Source organism: Podarcis pityusensis, assembly GCF_964106645.2.
Source record: "Podarcis pityusensis genome assembly, chromosome: 3".
Lineage (NCBI taxonomy): Eukaryota > Metazoa > Chordata > Lepidosauria > Squamata > Lacertidae > Podarcis > Podarcis pityusensis.
Window position 1 is genome coordinate 27,261,648 of NC_138026.1, and position 19,244 is coordinate 27,280,891.

A 19,244-nucleotide genomic window follows, 5' to 3' on the forward strand; every position below is an offset into this window, starting at 1 on the left:
ATATCGCAGCCCACTGTCAGAAGCTGTTCTCTAATCACAGCATTCATGTACAGAAGTGTAAATGATAAAGTAGACAAGGAGAAACCAGAACTATATAAATCTGTCACAAATGGGCACAAATGAAGGGAGCTAAATGCAAGCAGACTGTAAATACATTCACATAACAGCCTGTGGCGGGGGGTGGGGGAAGGTTTACCAAGAGAAAAAGAATTGCAATAAAAATGGCAGGGTGCCTTTATCCAGCAGTCCTTTCATCTTGATCTATCTCCTGCTTCTTCCTTGAAATCCTCGAAAATATTGCACTGAATGTACTGCCTTTCAAAGAGGAAGTAGATGTTGCATGCGGCCCCAGCAGTTTGCATCGATATCAAGAATAGGGAATCTTCCCGTGTACTCTTTTAGGCAACGTTAACTCCCACCTCTTCATATTGCTTTCTTTGCAGTTCACTGGCACAGCTTTGTAATAATTTGTGATCTTATAAACAACCCGAAGAGGAAGAATCGATCAGTTTAGAAATAGTGAACTTAGATTCCTGGGACGTTCTATTGAAAGGAGATATTGTGCCTGAGTGGATCATGGGCATGCTATCAATTGTGAATGGCTTCCATGGGGCTATCTTGGTTATCAATACCTGGCAGAAAATGGCATGTATGCCAAACAAAGGAGATGCAGCAGAGTAAAGACACATCACATCATTAGTCTTCATTTCTCCTTGGAATACAGAACAGTCAGCAAACAGTGCTGTCACCACCGCACCGTTAAAACAAATGAAAACATCTGCAAAGCACTGCTTAAAAAGCCAGCACTGAAATAATGAGTAATCTGGCATAACATAACCAACCCAGCCCGCAACACAATTTCTATTGGTTTGAATTAGGCTGCCCTCCAAATCCCTTTTACAAAGGGCTGGGAAGGAGGGATTGGACTGAAGAGAGCAGGCATAGGCACACTCAAGCATCCAGATGTTTTGAGACTACAATTCCCATCGTCCCTGACCACTGGTCCTGTTAGCTAGGGATGATGGGAGATGTAGTCCCAAAACATCTGGAGTGCCGAGTTTGCCTATGCCTGGAATAGAGGCATCGCTCCACTCACTTCTGCCAACTTAGCTAGCCTCCTGCTAGCTGCCACCAACAATAAGGTGCAAGTGTCAGTCCATCAGCACAAAACTCCCCCTTGAACCTGCTGAAGGCCTGCCAGTTCTAGCCCCAGCATTGGAGCCTGGCAAAAAGGCCTGAAATTATGATTTCAGGTAGGTAGCCGTGTTGGTCTGAAGCAGTAGAAATATATAAAAATAAATAAATAAAGTGTCCAGTAGCACCTTAGAGACCAACTAAGTTTGTTCTTCCATGTGCATGCACACTTCTTCAGATACACTGAAACAGAAGTCACCAGACCTTTATATATAGTGAGAGGGTGGGGAGGGGTATTACTCAGAAGGGTGGTGAGAATGGGTGATTGGCTGATAGGTGTGGTAAACCTGTTGACGACTGTTAACAACTGCAATTGGTCCTATAGGAAAAAGCAAGGGGTGGGATAGCCAAAAATAGCTTTATCATGTATAATGAGATAAGAATCCAATGTCTCTATTCAGACCAAGTCTCTCCATGGTTATAAGTAATTATAATTATGAGGGTAGGGGTGGGGCCAAGCTAACTCAGGACCCACTAGATCCCTAAGCATCCTCAAGGCAGCACTAGACAATGCTGGGCCTCATCTGCACCTGGCTGCTATGCCAACCTGGTGCAGAAATTGGACCTCATCTGCTAGCTTCCCCACTCTTTCTGCCACTGTGAATGGCTAGATTTTGGAGGTGGTGATGGCTCCATCATGCCAGAGGTAGCAAGGAGGGGATTGGATAGCTCTGTCCACCACTGAAAACTATAACCAAAAGGAGAAAGAAGGTTCTTTTTATCATACGTGCTGGTCTTGTTGTAAGGTTAAAGCTTACCGGGAGATGATACATAATGAATTGAAAAAGGTGTTTAAAATAACGTTTGGTAAAAAAATAAAGGAAAAGGAACTTTCCTTTTGGGAATTATAGGGACAGCACTAGCCAGACTGCATAGAAATTTATTTCATGTATGTGACTACAGCGGCAAGAATGTTACTTGCCCAAAAATGGAAAGGAGAAGTCCCAGCAAAAGAAGAATGGATACAGAAACTTATGGAATATGCCGAAATGGTGAAACTTACCAGAAAAAATAAGAACTCAAGGTAACAAACTTTTTAGAAAAGAATCGAAACGTTTTATTGAATATTTAGAAATAAATTGTAAACAGATAAGAACAATGGCAGGATTATTGTAACAACCTGCAGTTTTATAAGAGTATATATTTAAAGTAGCTGAATAAATGAGTAAATTAAGTTAATTTGGATATGCAGAAAATATTAAAAATAAATTTAAGGAGCCACAGAAAGGGGGGGGAGGAAGTCAAATTTTGAAATGTTAAAATAATTATAAAATTATTGAAATGTATAAAGTTGAAAATCATAAATAGATAAGAAAAAGAAAACTATGACCGAAAGATGAGTCTTCAAGGCCCATTTGAAACCAATTTGCTCCCTATTTCAGATGTGCCTATCTCATAGGTCAAGCTCTATAAAGCATCTCAAAACAATTTCACAATGCAATATGTTTGTGTGTGCGTGCGCGCGCACACACACATACACACACCAGTTAAAACAACTGCATGGATAAAAACAATTTCAAATCCGAAACAGTTACCAAGTGGGACTGTCAATCTACCCTAGCATTCTGTTTTGCAATGTTCAGAAACCAACATTGGCTTTTCCCTTGGGATGCCTTTGGAGTCTGGGCAAAGAGGTTCCATTCAGCTCTCCTAGCTAATTAGGACCGGCTCTACCATTAGGTGGGGGGGGGGCAGGGAGCAGCCATGATGGGATGGAGGACAGAACTGTGTGTGCTCCACCTTGTGCCTAGTTTAAATGCTTTAAAACCTAGCCTGTGTGGAGGACATTGTCCCATTGCCAGCCTTGGCCTAAGATTCAATTGCCAATACTGGTCGGCTTCTATACAAGGATTATGAGTGTGTACCATTATGCCCTTTGCCTCAGGTAGCAAAATGTATTGAGCTTGGCCTGCAGCTAAAAGTTGTCGACAGGCCCATCTAACACACCAAACCCTTTTTCTAAGGCACCCCACAATCAAATGCACAGACACAGCTGCTTTCCTACCCATGGAATCTTTTTCTATGGGTAATGTCTGGGGAAATTTGGAATCATCTGCTTTCACTGGACAAGAAGGCAGCAGTGTTTTCTCTGGAACTTCCCATTGGCTTGTTTGTGGAGGAAGAGGATGTGATATATAAGAAGGTTTGGAAAGGTAAGTGGAGACGGCAGCTTCAGTGAGAGAGGGGCTGCATTATAATTCTTCAGGGTTGCTCCCTAGGCAGACGACCTGTGAGGTCTATGGCAGGAGTAAATTAATCTCCCCTGGAGTGTATGCTTGTCCAAAATTGGAATTTATACCTTTGAAGAAAGAAATGTATGCCTCCAAAAATTTATCTCTTTTTGTCAGATTGTAAGTGATAAAAATGACAAGGGCAATGCATGTACAACACATCTGCAATGGGTGATGTGATTTATACTTTCCCTGCTGAATGGAACTATGATTATTAGCATTAATCTCTAGGGGCCTCTCAGGCAAGGGAGTCTGAAGTGATGAGCATGTGGAGAGTTCTAGAGTCTTGATTTCTTCATGTTTCATAGAGGGGGAATTTAAAATGGCAGAATTTCTAGGCCTGGATAAGAGTCATTGAATCAAGCAGCCAGGAAGGGCTGAGAGCACAGGGAGCCATTCATAAACAAAAATATTAACAACAGTGGCAGGCTCTGACTCAAGCAATCTAAGCAAGATGGCATACACCAGGGCTAGCCAAGGGGTGCCCTCCAAATGTTTGGACTACAATTCCCATCAGCCCCAGCAAGCATGGCCAATGGCCAAGGATGATGGGAGTTGAAGTTTATAACATCTGAAGGGCATGGGTTTGCTACCCCTGATATGCACAAACTCTTCCTGGGGGCAGGGGATAAGCTCTAGCTAATTTGAACCAGAGAGATATCCTTTCCTTGAATGGGGGGGGGGGCCCTCACAAAATGAAATACGAAGGGTGAGGGAGACATTATCACAGATCCTGCTGTTCTATTGAAAAAAATCTCCATTTGGGGAGGATGTGAGGGTTTCCACTGCCTCACCTTGCATTTTCGCTTTCTGCTGCTGCCTGTCCCCTCTTTTAACGTTTTCCTGGCACAATCAAGTTAGCCAGCAATCCAAGCCCTATGCTTCTAGGCAGTCTTCACCAAACAGGATGTCATTCAGCTCTGTAGACTCCAATTTGTTCCAGGTTACATCCACAGCCTCTATCACTGAAAGCACTCTATGATGCCACTTTAACAGTTAGCTATCTTGGGAAATGTAGTCCATTAACGGTGCTTAGAGTTGGCAGCCCTTCACTGAGCTAGTTCCCAGCACCCTTAACAAACTGCCATTCCCATAGCCCTCATAGGCGCTGCTATCAAATAAGTTTGAGCAGAGCCACTACCTGTGGGGTCCTGTATTCAAACGTCATGATCCACCTGGAAATTTTTAAGTGCCATTCTGAAAGGAGTAGAAGCTATTATTTTAGGTCTTTTTTATGTAAGCCATTCAAAACCATTATCATCATCATCTTTGTCATCTTCATCATCATCATAGTTTTCACTCTACTGAACTGCTGTTGCTCCTCTCAACTTTCCTGAATAAAAATGCAACTCAAGGCACCAGCCATTGAACCTTAGTAACTTTTCCTGTTTTCAATCCATCGGCATGATCCATCAAAACCCAAATTTGCAGGATCAATGCTCCCTGCATGAGGAAATGAAATGAACAAGTCTTTCTTCCACCTTCCATCCCTCTACTGCCCAGTGAATCAGCAAGTGTTTGCTGTTTCACTTTGCAGGCTTCCTGCTAGCCTCCCCCACTCCCCTTCCAAACGTGAAACAGATGCTGCGATAAGAGGGAGCAAGTGAGGCTTTGTGTGAAGTGCACAGAGCGATCATCTTTCGGGAGGCTCCTGTGCCCTGATGTTGTGAAATGTCCACATTGGCGAGGGATGAGTGTTCAGACCCCTGGGCTCTCACTTGTGGGGTGCCTCAGGGTTCTGTCCTCTCCCCCATGCTTTTCAACATCTACATGCAGCCGCTGGGAGAGATCATCAGGGGGTTTGGGCTGGGTGTTCATCAGTATGCGGATGATACCCAACTCTACCTCTCTTTCAAATCAGAACCAGTGAAGGCGGTGACGGTCCTGTGTGAGTGTCTGGAGGCGGTTGGAGGATGGATGGCGGCAAACAGATTGAGATTGAATCCTGACAAGACAGAAGTACTGTTTCTGGGGGACAGGAGGCGGGCAGGTGTGGGGGATTCCCTGGTCCTGAATGGGGTAACCGTGCCCCTGAAGGACCAGGTGCGCAGCCTGGGAGTCATTTTGGACTCACAGCTGTCCATGGAGGCACAGGTTAAATCCGTGTCCAGGGCAGCTGTGTACCAGCTCCATCTGGTACGTAGGCTGAGACCCTATCTGCCCGCGGACTGCCTTGCCAGAGTGGTGCATGCTCTGGTTATCTCCCGCTTGGACTACTGCAATGCGCTCTACGTGGGGCTACCTTTGAAGGTGACCCGGAAACTACAACTAATCCAGAATGCAGCAGCCAGACTGGTGACTGGGAACGGCCGCCGAGACCATATAACACCGGTCTTGAAAGACCTACATTGGCTCCCAGTACGTTTCCGAGCACAATTCAAAGTGTTGGTGCTGACCTTTAAAGCCCTAAACGGCCTCGGTCCAGTATACCTGAAGGAGCGTCTCCACCTCCATCGTTCTACCCGGACACTGAGGTCCAGCACCGAGGGCCTTCTGGCAGTTCCCTCACTACGAGAAGCCAAGTTACAGGGAACCAGGCAGAGGGCCTTCTCGGTAGTGGCGCCCTCCCTGTGGAACGCCCTCCCACCAGATGTCAAAGAGAACAACAACTACCAGACTTTTAGAAGACATCTGAAGGCAGCCCTGTTTAGGGAAGCTTTTAATGTTTGATGTATCATTGTATTTTAATATTCTTTTGGAAGCCGCCCAGAGTGGCTGGGGAAACCCAGCCAGATGGGCGGGGTATAAATAATAAATTATTATTATTATTATTATTACATTGCAAGAATGAATCTTTCGGCCGTACGGAAATCACAATTTTATATCTAAAAACTAAACTGTGGCTTTTGGTTTACGCTTCCAGGCAGGAGCCTCGTTTAGGAACTATGTAGACCTCTTTGCCAATAAAGTGTCCTGGCTGTTGTGTGACCTGCTTTTGTGTTCCCAATCCCAGGACCCAAAACAGCTGAGAACCCCTGCTGTAAACACATTATAGATAAGGAAACCTGCCCCCCTCTCTCAATGCGATAATAATTCCAGCTGGAGATTAAGTCTTGGTGCAGTTGAAACTGACCTGCTTTCGTGTCTGTGAAATGCAGCCTCATAATTTCACAAAAATATCCTTTAGGTGCCAGTAAGCAGAATGCAACAGTGAAGGAAATGGAATGCTGTACATTAGTGACTGCGCATTTCTTTCCAGCTAATGCATGCTGCATTTCCCCTTTGTTATTTTTCAGACAAAATAAAGAAAGCAGGCAGGCAATGCAAGGATTAGATGTTGACCTTTATATTTCAGGGTTGTTGTTTTTCATCCAAGGTGTCAAATATGAAGAATGTAAGGATGTCTCAGTTCCCAGGAGTTTAGACTCTAATACTTTCAGTAACTGGCATGCGGAATGTGACCAAGAATAGACTTGGGTTAAATGCCTCTTCCATTCATTGGCTGAATTCAAGGTCAGGGCTGAGGTCATTAGCAGGACACAGTAGGAAAACCTGCTGCAGATGTCCTTAGCATCTGTTACTTAAGGACAAACAATACATTTTGGTCTAAAGCCTCTCTGCTCTTTAATCTAATCGGCGAGGAATGCTAGGAAATGATATCAAATGCTTTGAAAATCTCAGTCCCCTTTCACTTCTCTGGTCTAAACATGAATCAAACACAGTGAAAAACATTGGTCTGTACTGAGTAGCCCGTTATGACACTGGTTTTCAGCTGGTAGATTGCACCCTGAGATGCAATGAGCTCAGTCTTTCAGACAGACAGACAATTCAGGGATAAAAAGACTGAGAGAGAAAGAGAAAGGCAAGCGACAGAAGGATGGATGGAGCAAAGTTAAGATTAATGCATAAGTGGCTCTTGTGGAGTTAGAGCTAGGCAGGGAATATTGACTTACTTCAAGCATAGTATTCCTAACGCTAACCTTTGACTTAACATTACACGAGGGATTGAGAACATGATGTGACTAGACTCCCAACTCCCATCAGCTTGAACCAACAGGCCAGTTGTCTGGGAGGGACATTGATTCCCCATCCCTGCTTCACACAGTCCTAGCCCCTCCAGAAGGCATTGTGTGGTGGAGGAGAAGACAGTTTCCAGTCTCTTCCTCCACAAACCTTGAAGAAAAGATGATCTCCACTCTGCTCTGATGCCTGCTCACATAAGTGCCTTATTATCATGGGAGGTAAAAGCATCTGAACAGCCAGGGCCTCCTCGCAACTGAGTGCCAATGTTGGACACCTAACTCAAGTGTTCTTTGAAGACCATGATTGAAGCACCTCCTTCTCGCAGCATGGTGTAGTGGTTAAGAGTGGTGGACTCGTGAATGTAAGAAAGTGAAAGGCTTCTGGGAAATTATTTATAATGAGATGAAAAAGATGTTGAAATATACATTTATTTAAAAAAAAACCAGAAGCATTTTTACTTGGTATTGTAGGCACTGATTTTAAAAGACAAGATAAAAAACTGTTTTTATATGCGACAACTGCAGCAAGAGTGTTATTGGCACAGAAATGGAAGCAGGAAGAACTACCAACTAAAGAGGAATAGCAGATGAAATTGATGGGCTACGCAGAATTGGATAAGACGACAGGGAGAATTTGAAACCAGCAGGACCAGAAATTCTTGAAAGATTGGAGTAAATATACAAGTTATCTGAAAGACAGTTGTAACCAATTGACTATGCTTGTAGGACTACAAGAAGTTTTGTAAGGAGAACTATATGAAATATTGCAGAAAAGAATTATGAGAATGGTTTTTAAATTGTGGATTATTAAAAGTAATAGTTAGGATAACAAATGTAAGATTAAGAGATGCGGTCTGAAAATCATTAGACATGGCTGACGGAAGTCTCAGGCTAAAATAGCCAAAATGTTGCATAAGATGAGATGAGATGAGATGATATGTTCTGTTTGGAAAATATATGTAAAAACTAATAAAAATGTATATTAAAAAAAAGAGTGGTGGAATCGTAATCTGGTGAACCGTGTTCACTTCCCCCCGCATGCAGCTGCTGGGTGACCTTGGGCTAGTCACACTTCTCTGAAGTCTCTCAGCCCCACTCACCTCACAGAGTGTTTGTTGTGGGGGAGGAAGGGAAAGGAGAATGTTAGCTGCTTTGAGACTCCCTCGGGTAGTGATAAAGCGGGATATCAAATCCAAACTCCTCCTCATCTTCTTCTTCTTCTTCGCAGGAGCCACCACCTCATCTTTTAATGGATTAGGGTATTACGTGGTTCAGTAATATATAAACCAGGACACCAACATCAGCAAAAAAAGTCCAGTGTGTCTCTACACTGAATCCAAGTGCAAAGCATTTGTAGCATTAAGTAATATACATATGTGTGGATTTTGCCTTCTGATATTTTTGAATTGCTGGCAATTATGCCAATTTTGCCATTCAATTCTCTTGATAAATCTTAGAGCACAACTCCCCATTTACTGTGCATAAATTTAAGATTCTGTCAATGGATGCTCTGAGGAGTATATCCCCTCCCTTTTGTTTCCTTCGCTAAAGGTTTAATTTCACAAGGGTGACTAGCAGTTAACATGATAGGACTGTCATAGCTGAGATGACAGTGCATCACAGTGAGCTCCTGTCAGCAACGAACTGTCCAGCAAAAGAAAAACAAATCAGTGCTGTCACTTTCTAAGCAATTAGCTTCACCACTGAAAGCCAACCATCACGAGTAGCATTAGCAGCAATGAAGCTTGCACACTGCAACAAAGCCATATACTCTGGCAATTGTGTATGCTGGAGGAATGCCAAAGAGACCCAGAGGCAGCAGCTGAAAGCAGCTAGCAATTGTCTATGTTGAAAAATATTTAGCGATATTCCATATGATACAAGCATCACCTATCTATTGAGCCATCTTAATCCTATATGGTACATTGGTAGAGGAGCCCATGTGGATTATGGGAATTTTAATACTGGCTCATAGTATGGGTGACTCTGTAGGATGGGTCATATCACTGGCTTTTCTATTTGTCATTCAGAACTGCGAGTTGTATTGGGCAAGAATCCATTGTTGAGTTGAATCTAGACCAACAGAGCAATCCCAACTATAGTTACCCCTATTTCAAACTCTGTTAAGGAGGGATTTGACCAGGCTTCCACAACCTCGGCCCTCCAGATGTCTTTGGCCTACAACTCCCATGATCCCTAGCTAGCAGGACCAGTGGTCAGGGATGATGGGAATTGTAGTCTCAAAGCATCTGGAGGGCTGAGGAAGCCTGGATTTGACTTAAACCATTCTTTTTGCTGGATGAGTTCCACTGGGTTGCCAGCTCATATGACCAAGCTGAAAGAGGGTTTGAGTCTCTCCTTGATCTGTCCGGCCCCCTCACCCACAGAATGCCCCTTTGGGGGGTGTTATACCAGCGTAAGTTACACTGGTTTAAGTTACAGCATAAGTTACACTCTTAGCTGAGATTCCCTGAGCTGGAATGAGGGACATACAGGGGCAAAGCCCTGGAATAAATTCATTATTACTAAGTTCCATTGATTTCAATGTCAGCAAAGACCTGTTGACTTAGTCCGGATCTCACCCAGTAATTGGTTTGAAGCAGGGTAAATTAGCAGGGACATTTTTAAGGCAGTTGTTTCATCTATCCATCCATCTATCTACTAACACTAGCAGAGATGTTCCTCTTAAGGGCACTCTCAGAAGAATATGTTGTTGAAACCAGGTATAGCTCTCCTCTTAACCAAACCCAAGGAAGCTGTGAGCTGCAAATCTTCCATGACTCTCCATTCAGAAATGTAGTTCCATTATGATCCATGATGCAACCTTGTAAATTCTGAACAGTTCTGAACAGCACCATGTAGGTTACATTACTGCAATGTGTGATATATGGGGCTGCCTCTGAAGATGGTTAAGAAACTTCACCTGGCACAGAATTCAGCAGCCAGGTTGCTCACTGGGGCAAGACGTTTTGAGCATATAATGCCAATTCTGACCAGACCACACTGGCTGCCAACTAGTTTCTGGGCCCAATTCAAAGTGCTGGTTTTGACCTATAAAGCCTTAAACAGCTCAGGACCACAATACCTCAAAGACTGCCCCTCCACATATGAACCCACCTGGACCCTGTGATCATCATCTGAGGCCCTTCTCTGTGTTCCTCTTCCACAAGAGGTCCAGAAGGTGGCAACCCTAGAACAGGCCTTTTCTCCGTAGCTCCGTGTTTGTGGAATGCTCTCCCCAAGGAGGCTCGCCTGGCACCTTCATTGCATATCTTTAGGTGCCAGGCAAAAACTTTTCTATTCTCCCAGGCCTTTGGCTAATTGAACAATCTTAAACTGTGGGTAGCATTGTTTTTGTTTGTTGCCTAGTTATGTATTTTTGCGTTTTTCTATCGTAAACCACCCCGTCATCCTTGAAGAGCAGTTTAGAAATTTAATAAATAAGTAACTGAAATAAAAGTGTAAATAACATCAGCTCATTCTAATCACAGACAAGCATAGTATTCTTCAAAATAAATAAGCAAACAAGTAGAATATTCAGCAGTCTTTAGCACCATCTAGCAACCTTGCAAGGTAAATCACTATCTTGAAAGATCGAAGCCTGAATGTTCATTTTGGGCCTATCAGCTGAATAGCAACACGAAAAGCCCCTTTTCAGAAATAGACAGGTCAACCTATTTCTGGTCAATATCCATTTTGCATGTGTATAATAATAATAATAATAATAATAATTTATTATTTATACTCCACCCATCTTTCAATCCTAAATCCATGCCAGTTTCATAAGTGTTCAATCATGAAGCTGCAAAAAAAAAAAAATAATTAAGAAATCAGCAAATAAAAAATCAATTTCAAATGTATGCTTTCCCCCCTAAAGAAGCATTTATGTACCCATTTCCTGCTAAAATGTACATTGTATATGCATTTTGCCTAAAACACATATATAAATAAATATTAACAATAATGTCTGTCTGTACTGTACTGTACTGTCTGCTTTTTTTCCTTAAAAAGGTGTTTAAGGGTACTCTCATTTTGACTCAAGAAAATCACCATTATATAGTTCAAATGAGGAAAAATAAATACAGTAAATAACAACGAAACTGACCAATCACTGTGCTAGATTCCAACTCCTGCTTCACACATTAAATGCTCACTTCTGTCTGAGACTCAGGAAAAAGCATGACAGGAAATGAGGCCTCCATCGGGGGTAGCAACGGAAGTGACGATTCACCGTGCTAGAAAAGAAACTATTTTTTTTTCAAAAAAGTTTCTTCTCCCGTTAGATTGTTTAGGGGTATGCGTACCCCTGCGTCCTCCCAGAATAAAGCACTGACTTCTGGTATAGTCTTTTTGTGTGTGTGTGTGTGTGTGTGTTTTTGTGTGTGTAGATATGGGTCAGGATCTAATGAACCACATGCACAATGCGACTCCTGAGCTTGATGTTCGAAAAACAACAGCCCCCTCGTCCAATAGAGAAAATCACTTTTGAAACTGAGGGGGCTTTTACAATGACGCTTTTAAATCTTATGTAATAGCATGAAGTCCTACCGTTCAAAGTGAAGGGAGGGCAGGCAGGGGAGTCACTGGGAATGCCCCATCCCCCTGGGTGCCTCTAAAGTACTTCTTTGGCTCTCAGCCAGAAACAGCAAGTGAGGCTGGACTAGTGCAAAGTTGTACAGTGTCAGTGGCGTATTTGTAAATGTTCTTCTTTCAAAATCCTGCCCCCCTTTTTTATTTTTTGTCTTAAGGGTGCATTTTGATATGATGATGGAGATGCCATTGTGTTTGATGTGAGATGAAAAGAAAAGGAGTGGTTTTTGAGGCAAAGCCTGAGGAGAAGGAAAGAAAGAAAGAAAGAAAGAAAGAGAGAGAGAGAGAGAGAGAGAGAGAGAGAGAGAGAGAGACAAATAGATGGCTGTTCATTTCATTTCAGAGTCTATAGGCCGCTACCTCCATAATCACACTGAGCCAAAGGTAGCAGCCCAGATGGTCATGGTTGATAAAGCTTGCCTGAGGCTGAGGAGCTGTTCTTGCTTACACCACTGAAATGCAGCCTTAGATATTTGGAGCTCAATTGCTTTTATTTTTTTTCCCCCATTGTAAACTCTTCAAGTTAAAAGGGTGAAAGCTCAATTTACCAACAATATGTCAGAAGTCCAAGTCAGCTCTCCCCTCCCTCCTGCTTCATCCAACCCGACTCCTTTTTGTTAAAAAGAAAGAAAGAAATCTTTTAGAAAACACTCCGTTCACAAGCTCACCAATCTCATCTTTGCCCATGCAGTTCAAATCAAGGCACAGCAGATCTTTCTTATTAATGCACCCAAATCATGCAGATGTCCTTTTTCTGCCCTCTTTGAAGTGACATATGCTTCAATTTATTTTTAATCTTCTAAGTGATGTTGTAAGGAAAGCCGCCCTGTGCGACATATGAAGTTACTATATATGGTTGGGCTTTTTTTTGTTTCCCCTCCTCCCCTCCTCCTTCATTGCTCTTGTTCTGGAAAACCCGGTCACTAGAATCCCAGCCATATCTGAAGGCAGACCCAAGAGCCATGCAAAAAAGAAAACAGCTTTTAACTAGCAAAGATGCCTTCGGATGCAACTGGAAAGAATAACTGGAGAGCGTAAGACAGACAATCTACTAAGCATTTGGAAGAAAAACCTTTCACATCTTCTTACCCTTTTTGTTTTTTTTGCTGCTCTTTCCCCAAGTTTCATTAGCAAAGCGAGCCCCATAGTCCTGCTCTACGGAGCAACAGTGTCATCCAGTGGCGATCCAAATAGCCGCACACTTCCAAAAGCCCTATGAAGATGTCGAAAGACAGGCCTCCTGTGTGGCTGTGGTTCTTGAGGAATTACAGCTTGAAAATCAGCTGGCATGACATTCTTGCAGGAATAGTTCACATGCAAGAGTTGCAAAATGAGGCCATGTTTCATTTGCTGTGAAACTAAGAGGGGAAAGGGGGACGCAGGTGCCACTGTGGGTTAAACCACAGAGCCTAGGACTTGCTGATCAGAAGGTCAGCGGTTCAAATCCCCGCGACGGGGTGAGCTCCCGTTACTCAGTCCCTGCTCCTGCCAACCTAGCAGTTCGAAAGCACATCAAAGTGCAAGTAGATAAATAGATACCACTCCGGGAGGAAGGTAAACAGTGTTTCCGTGCGCTGCTCTGGTTCACCAGAAGCGGCTTAGTCATGCTGGCCACATGACCCGGAAGCTGTATGCTGGCTCCCTCATCAATAAAGCGAGATGAGGGCCGCAACCCCAGAGTCGGTCACGCCTGGACCTAATGGTCAGGGGTCCCTTTACCTTACCTTTACCTTACTAAGAGGGGAAAACATGAAGTTGTTTAGTGCATGCTTATTTATGAGTGGGGACGTGGGTGGCGCTGTGGTCTAAACCACTGACAGGGTGAGCTCCCATTGTTCTGCCCCAGCTCCTGCCAACCTAGCAGTTCAAAAGCACACCAGTGCAAGTAGATAAATAGGCACTGTTGTGGTGGGAAGGTAAACTGTGTTTCCGTGCGCTCTGGTTTCCATCACGGTATTCTGCTGCACCAGAAGCGGTTTAGTCATGTTGGCCACATGACCCAGAAAGCTGTCTGTGGACAAATGCTGGCTCCCTTGGTCTGAAAATGAGATGAGCGCCACACCCCATAGTTGCCTTTGACTGGACTTAACCATCCAGGGGTCCTTTACCTTTACCTTACCTATTTATGAGTGATTCCAAGTGTGAGGATACATCTCAGATGCCTTTTTTCCCTCACTAAGTTTTGCATGCATACCCTGATACAACATGCACACATTTCACCATCAAGGTCTGTGTGTATAAAACTGAGTGGCCTTGGATTATGTGCTACCTGCACAAGGAGAATCATGTGCAATAATAGGACAACATTGTTGATGTGGATCTGATTGGGTATGTTTGCTTTTCTTACATTAAAAAAAAACACTTTTTTAAATTATCTCAAGATCATCTGAAACATTTTGGTTTTCTAACAGCCAAAAGTAACGATCTAAAATCTTTGAGTGGGGAGAGAGGAATTCAATAAAGTGCACTTTAAATATTACATTTAAATTTGTGGCTGAACTATTTTCATTACAATACAAGCAAATATTTTAAGTCTCAGTAGTATATACTTCCATTACATTATTTCGATTTCAAGAAGAAAAGACAGAAAACTATTAACATACTAAAGAGCTGTGCACCTAAATGTACATGTCTCGTTGGGGCAAAATATTTTAGATTTGAGTAGCTTTCTATCCGTTCCAGTAGCCCGATCTGATTTGTGTTGTGTTCATTCCTTGTGCTGCTGAGGGGTTTTATGATACAACGCATTTCCAAAACTGGAAGATTTCCCACAGAAAAATATAATAGTGGAAAACCTTCCATTTTGGTTTTTGCGCAAGTTTTGCCAGTGAATATTACAAGCAGCACCTGCAGCAATCAAAGGTGGAATTGACTGTGTGTTTGCTTCTTCAGTGTAACACCTGAAGCAAAGCTCTATGGATCACAGCTTTATGAGTCACGGTGACCAAAAATGTCAAAGGGTCAAACAGGGCCTTCAATGGTCACACAGTAGCATCTGCGCAAGTATGCTAGAAATTTTCTCTCCAAAAAGCAAGGCTTTAAACAGTAGGGAAAACACTGCCACCTATTGGTACATACTGAGCAAAACAACGGAAAATGTCAGAAGCCCACCTGCGTATGTGTATTGTGTTTCTCAAAAGCACCACGGGACTTCAGCGGTACAATAGGATTTCTGCATGCATCTGAAAAGAATGATCCCCATAAATGTGTCTCTGAAGCCTTATTTACCTAGGGATCCATCAGCCACGCCATCCCCGGACCTTGGAGGGAACAAAAGTACCAGGAAAGCAAAATCTTCTTTGGAGAAAAAGTTTATTGAAATCTGTGCACAGAGACAATATCTGTACACAGAGACAACCAGCTGGATAGCTCCTGAAAATATACTGGCTGTAAAGCAAGACACTTCAGCAAACTTTCTTATACTTTCTGAGCACTCTCCCCCCTCCCATACCTTCTCAAATTATTCCCTTACATGGCACATCTATATTGCTTGCTAAACACATTTTATTGCTTGCTAAACATTCCTTCCCCTCTCCTTCGTACACGTGTCTTTTCTCATCTTTGCATTAGTAAGCATAAGACAGGAAAAGGGGCTTCTTTAGCAGGCCTGGTTAAATCTGCACTTTTGACCTGCCAGCCAAATTTAGCAGGTCTGGTTAGTTATTGCTAACAGCAGCGGTTTCTTGCTAGCTGGCTAGGCAGGAAACGAACTTTTGACCTGCCAGCCAAATTTTGCAAGCAGTCACTGGCGGTGTGCTAACTGTCTGGCCAAAATTTGCAGAAGTAAGATTAGCACAGGATTAGCACAGGAATTTACTGCAGATAGTATTTGAGAGCAACCTTTCTTAGGTACAGAGTTCTAAGCACAGAAAATATTGAGAGAAACCTTTTCCCATCTCCCTTTACTCCCTCCTCTTCTTTTGAACAATCTATTACTTAGATTCGTTCTGGGGTAGGGGTCTATATTCTCTCATTACAGCAATCACGCGAGGTCCCATCATGCGAGACATCATCTTTCCCATCATATTCTGCAAGCATTGCATCAAGCAGGGAATACAAAAGCAAAAAAGCAATAGAAGCATTATTGGGCCTATCTCCATAGTAAATATCCTCCCCATCCATCCACCATCGGGCAACCAAGAATATAACCAATTCCATGGATCACCTTCTGTAGTTTTTAGCGGGTTTTCAGCTATCATTGTTTCCATGTGGTCAATTGTGGCCGAAATGCTGACATTATTATCTGGGATAAACATACAGCAATGAAAATGAACTAGCACACAAACTCCTCTCTATGTTGAAGATGTTACCAATGGGAATTCCATGTAGCATCAAACCTGGCCATTTAGCATAAGGTGGCATGTGCATACACAGCCAACAATTGGAAAGATTTGGCATTGTGGTGAACTTAAACATATCCTTGATATAAATATTGTCTTTCCACATCTTATGATAATTTTCTCCTCGTGATATTTTACTCAATAATCTAGTCCCCATCTGACCATGTTCACCAGGTGCAGCACCTTCCTTGTCTCCTGCAACTAGGAGAACGAGGAACACTAGGAGGATCATCAAGGGGATAGAAGGATCGGGTCGTCGTCTCCCGCAGAGCCTATGACGCTCATGCCAGCAGAAAAAGAGACACATCCATGTGGCAAGGGCAGTTGAAATAACTCCCATCCACCACCCCCAATCACTCCATGGTTCCTCCCAGCAATATTCAGGGGGTGTGCTCATTGTTGAAGAGCCCACTGATATTTGTGCCCGATTACCTGTTGAGCCTCAAGGATGAGAGCCCACCGGTGAGCTGATGCTCCCACTACGTGGGTCAACTTTTCTACCAACCCTGTTGGGTGGATTGAACTCTCGTGCTGCCTCCCTACTGACCAGAGCATATGGAAGCTGAAATCCTGGGGTGGCAATTCTTACTGGCACTTGTTTAGCAATTTCAATGCACACCTGGTTAAGGCTCCCACCCCTGCAATACTTGCATTAAGATAGGTTCCGTCCCATCTAACGCCTGGATTAAGATTAGAACCTGGTCCATCAGATGAGGTTGGTACAGTAACCTCATCAAACCCCTGTTTCCAGTAGTCAATGAGCACGCCATCTCTTACCACCGGCAAGACGAACCAGTCGTAGCAGAGGCCAGCAGGCCAGTAAGGGCGGTATGGCTCGGTAGGGTCAGGGCTGTGGGGCATAGAGCAAATCAATACAGAATATAACAGAAAAAAAAGGAAAAGAGAAAGTCCTTATGAAAGTATTAAATGTCCTGGTGGACTTCCTGGATCAGTCCCGGCACGGGTTTTCACGTTGGGGACGCTGCCCGCGGGCGTCCCTCCCATCCATTTCTTCAGCTGTGCGTTGAGATATCAGCTTCCGGTGTGATATCAGCAGAGCGGTCATCAGCGGAGGGTCTGGAGATGGTCAGCCGAAGGGGTTAATTAGGATTTAACTGCACAGTTCAATCTATAGTGGTCACTCTGGTGTGGTGGACCCAAGGGGTGATGCCGGCGAATTTCACGGCGGTGGGTGTGGAGAGCAGGACGGTATAAGGTTCCAGCACGGTTGTAGCTGCGTCCGTGCCCAATCGTTTACCCACACTTCATCACCTGGCTCGAACTGATGCAGCCAACACACAGGGGTTGTGAGCCTGGGTCCACCTGTCGAGACAAAAGAAAACTCGGAAGAATATCTGGACTTAATTATTCAATTGCATATCCTGACCAGCATGTGGGGACAACATTCTGACATATGGGACCGGTCTCCCAAGCACAATTTCAAAGGGTGACAGGTGGGTTCGCTTTGACGGGAGACTGCGGACCCTGAGTAATGCCAAGGGCAACATGGTCACCCAATTAGACCCGGTTTCCTGCGTCAGCTTGGACAGCTGATTCTTTAGAGTCCTGTTCATTCTCTCTACCTTTCCAGAACTCTGGGGTCTATAAGCAGTATGCAGCTTTCAGTTGATCTGGAGCGCTTTTGCCAGTCCCTGTAGGACTGCATGAACAAATGCTGGTCCATTGTCAGATCCTATGGACCTTGGCAATCCATAGCGAGGGATGATTTCCCTAAGCAGGCACCTGGTTACTTCAAATGCCTTTTCAGTCTTTGTTGGCCATGCTTCGGCCCATCCGGTGTAGGTGCACACAGCCACCAGCAGGTAGCGGTGTAGTCCACAACGGGGTAATTCAGTAAAGTCCACGACAAGATCTTCCATAGGTGCAGTTCCACTATGCTGAATCCCTGGGGGAGCCAGTGGTCCGGCTCTGGGATTATTCTTTTGACACAGCAGGCATTTCCTGGAAATCTGGGCTGCCAGTTGGTAGAGGTGGGCTATATAGAAGCATTTCTCCAGCTGCTTGGTTGTAGCATCTGGTCCTATGTGGGTTGAATCATGGTATCTCTGAGTAACCTGCCGAGAAAGGGACTCTGGAATCCATATCCTGTCATCAGGGGTAAGGTACCATCCTTCTTTGGACAATGTCAGCTCCTGAGCGTCTGCAGTGTCCCTTTCCTGCTTCGTATAAGCTGGCTTGTCAGTGGTGCTTAAAATCTCTTCTGGGACCAGTGCTCCAATAACCGAGGCGGGGGCCAGTTCTTGGGCTGCTTCCTTGGCCACTCTGTCTGCCAATCGGTTTCCTCTGGCCACTTCTCCTGGTCCAGTCTTGTGTCCATAACAATGGATAACTGCCACTGCCTCGGGCTCCCATACAGCATCCAGAAGGTTCAACAAGGCTTGTGGGTGGGCCACCTGGCTTCCTCTGGAGGTAAGCAAACCTCTTTCTTTCCATAAGGCTCCATGGGCATGTAAAGTCAGGAATGCATACTTAGAATCTGTATAAATGTTTATCTTCTGTCCCTTTGCCAGGCTCAGGGCTCTGGTAAGCGCAGTTAGCTCTGCCAGCTGGGCCGATGTTCCAGGCGGGAGTGACTTTGCTTCGATCACCTGGTCTTCCAGGGCTACCACTGCATAACCTGCTTTCCGCTGTCCAGTCTCAACAAAGCTGCTTCCATCTACAAACCATGATGGCCACTGGGGGTCTGCTTCATCTTTAAGGTCAGGCCTGCTAGAATACACCTCATCCATTACTTCAATGCAATCATGCGTGGGCTCCTCACCTACTCCTACCGGTAATAGGGCAGCTGGGTTGAGGGTTGTGGTGACTTGGAATTTCTAACGCGGATGTAGTAGCATCTGACATTTCCTCATTTTAGCCTGGGAGAGGAAATAGGTGCCTTTCGGCAGATGGCACGCTGACTCTTT

General features: G+C 44.1%; 1 long non-coding RNA gene across 1 annotated transcript in view; it reads right to left on the reverse strand.

Annotated features, from left to right (window-relative positions):
- Positions 1-19,244, reverse strand: part of LOC308473781 — a 314,717-nt gene that overhangs the window by 168,034 nt on the left and 127,439 nt on the right. The window lies entirely within an intron of this gene.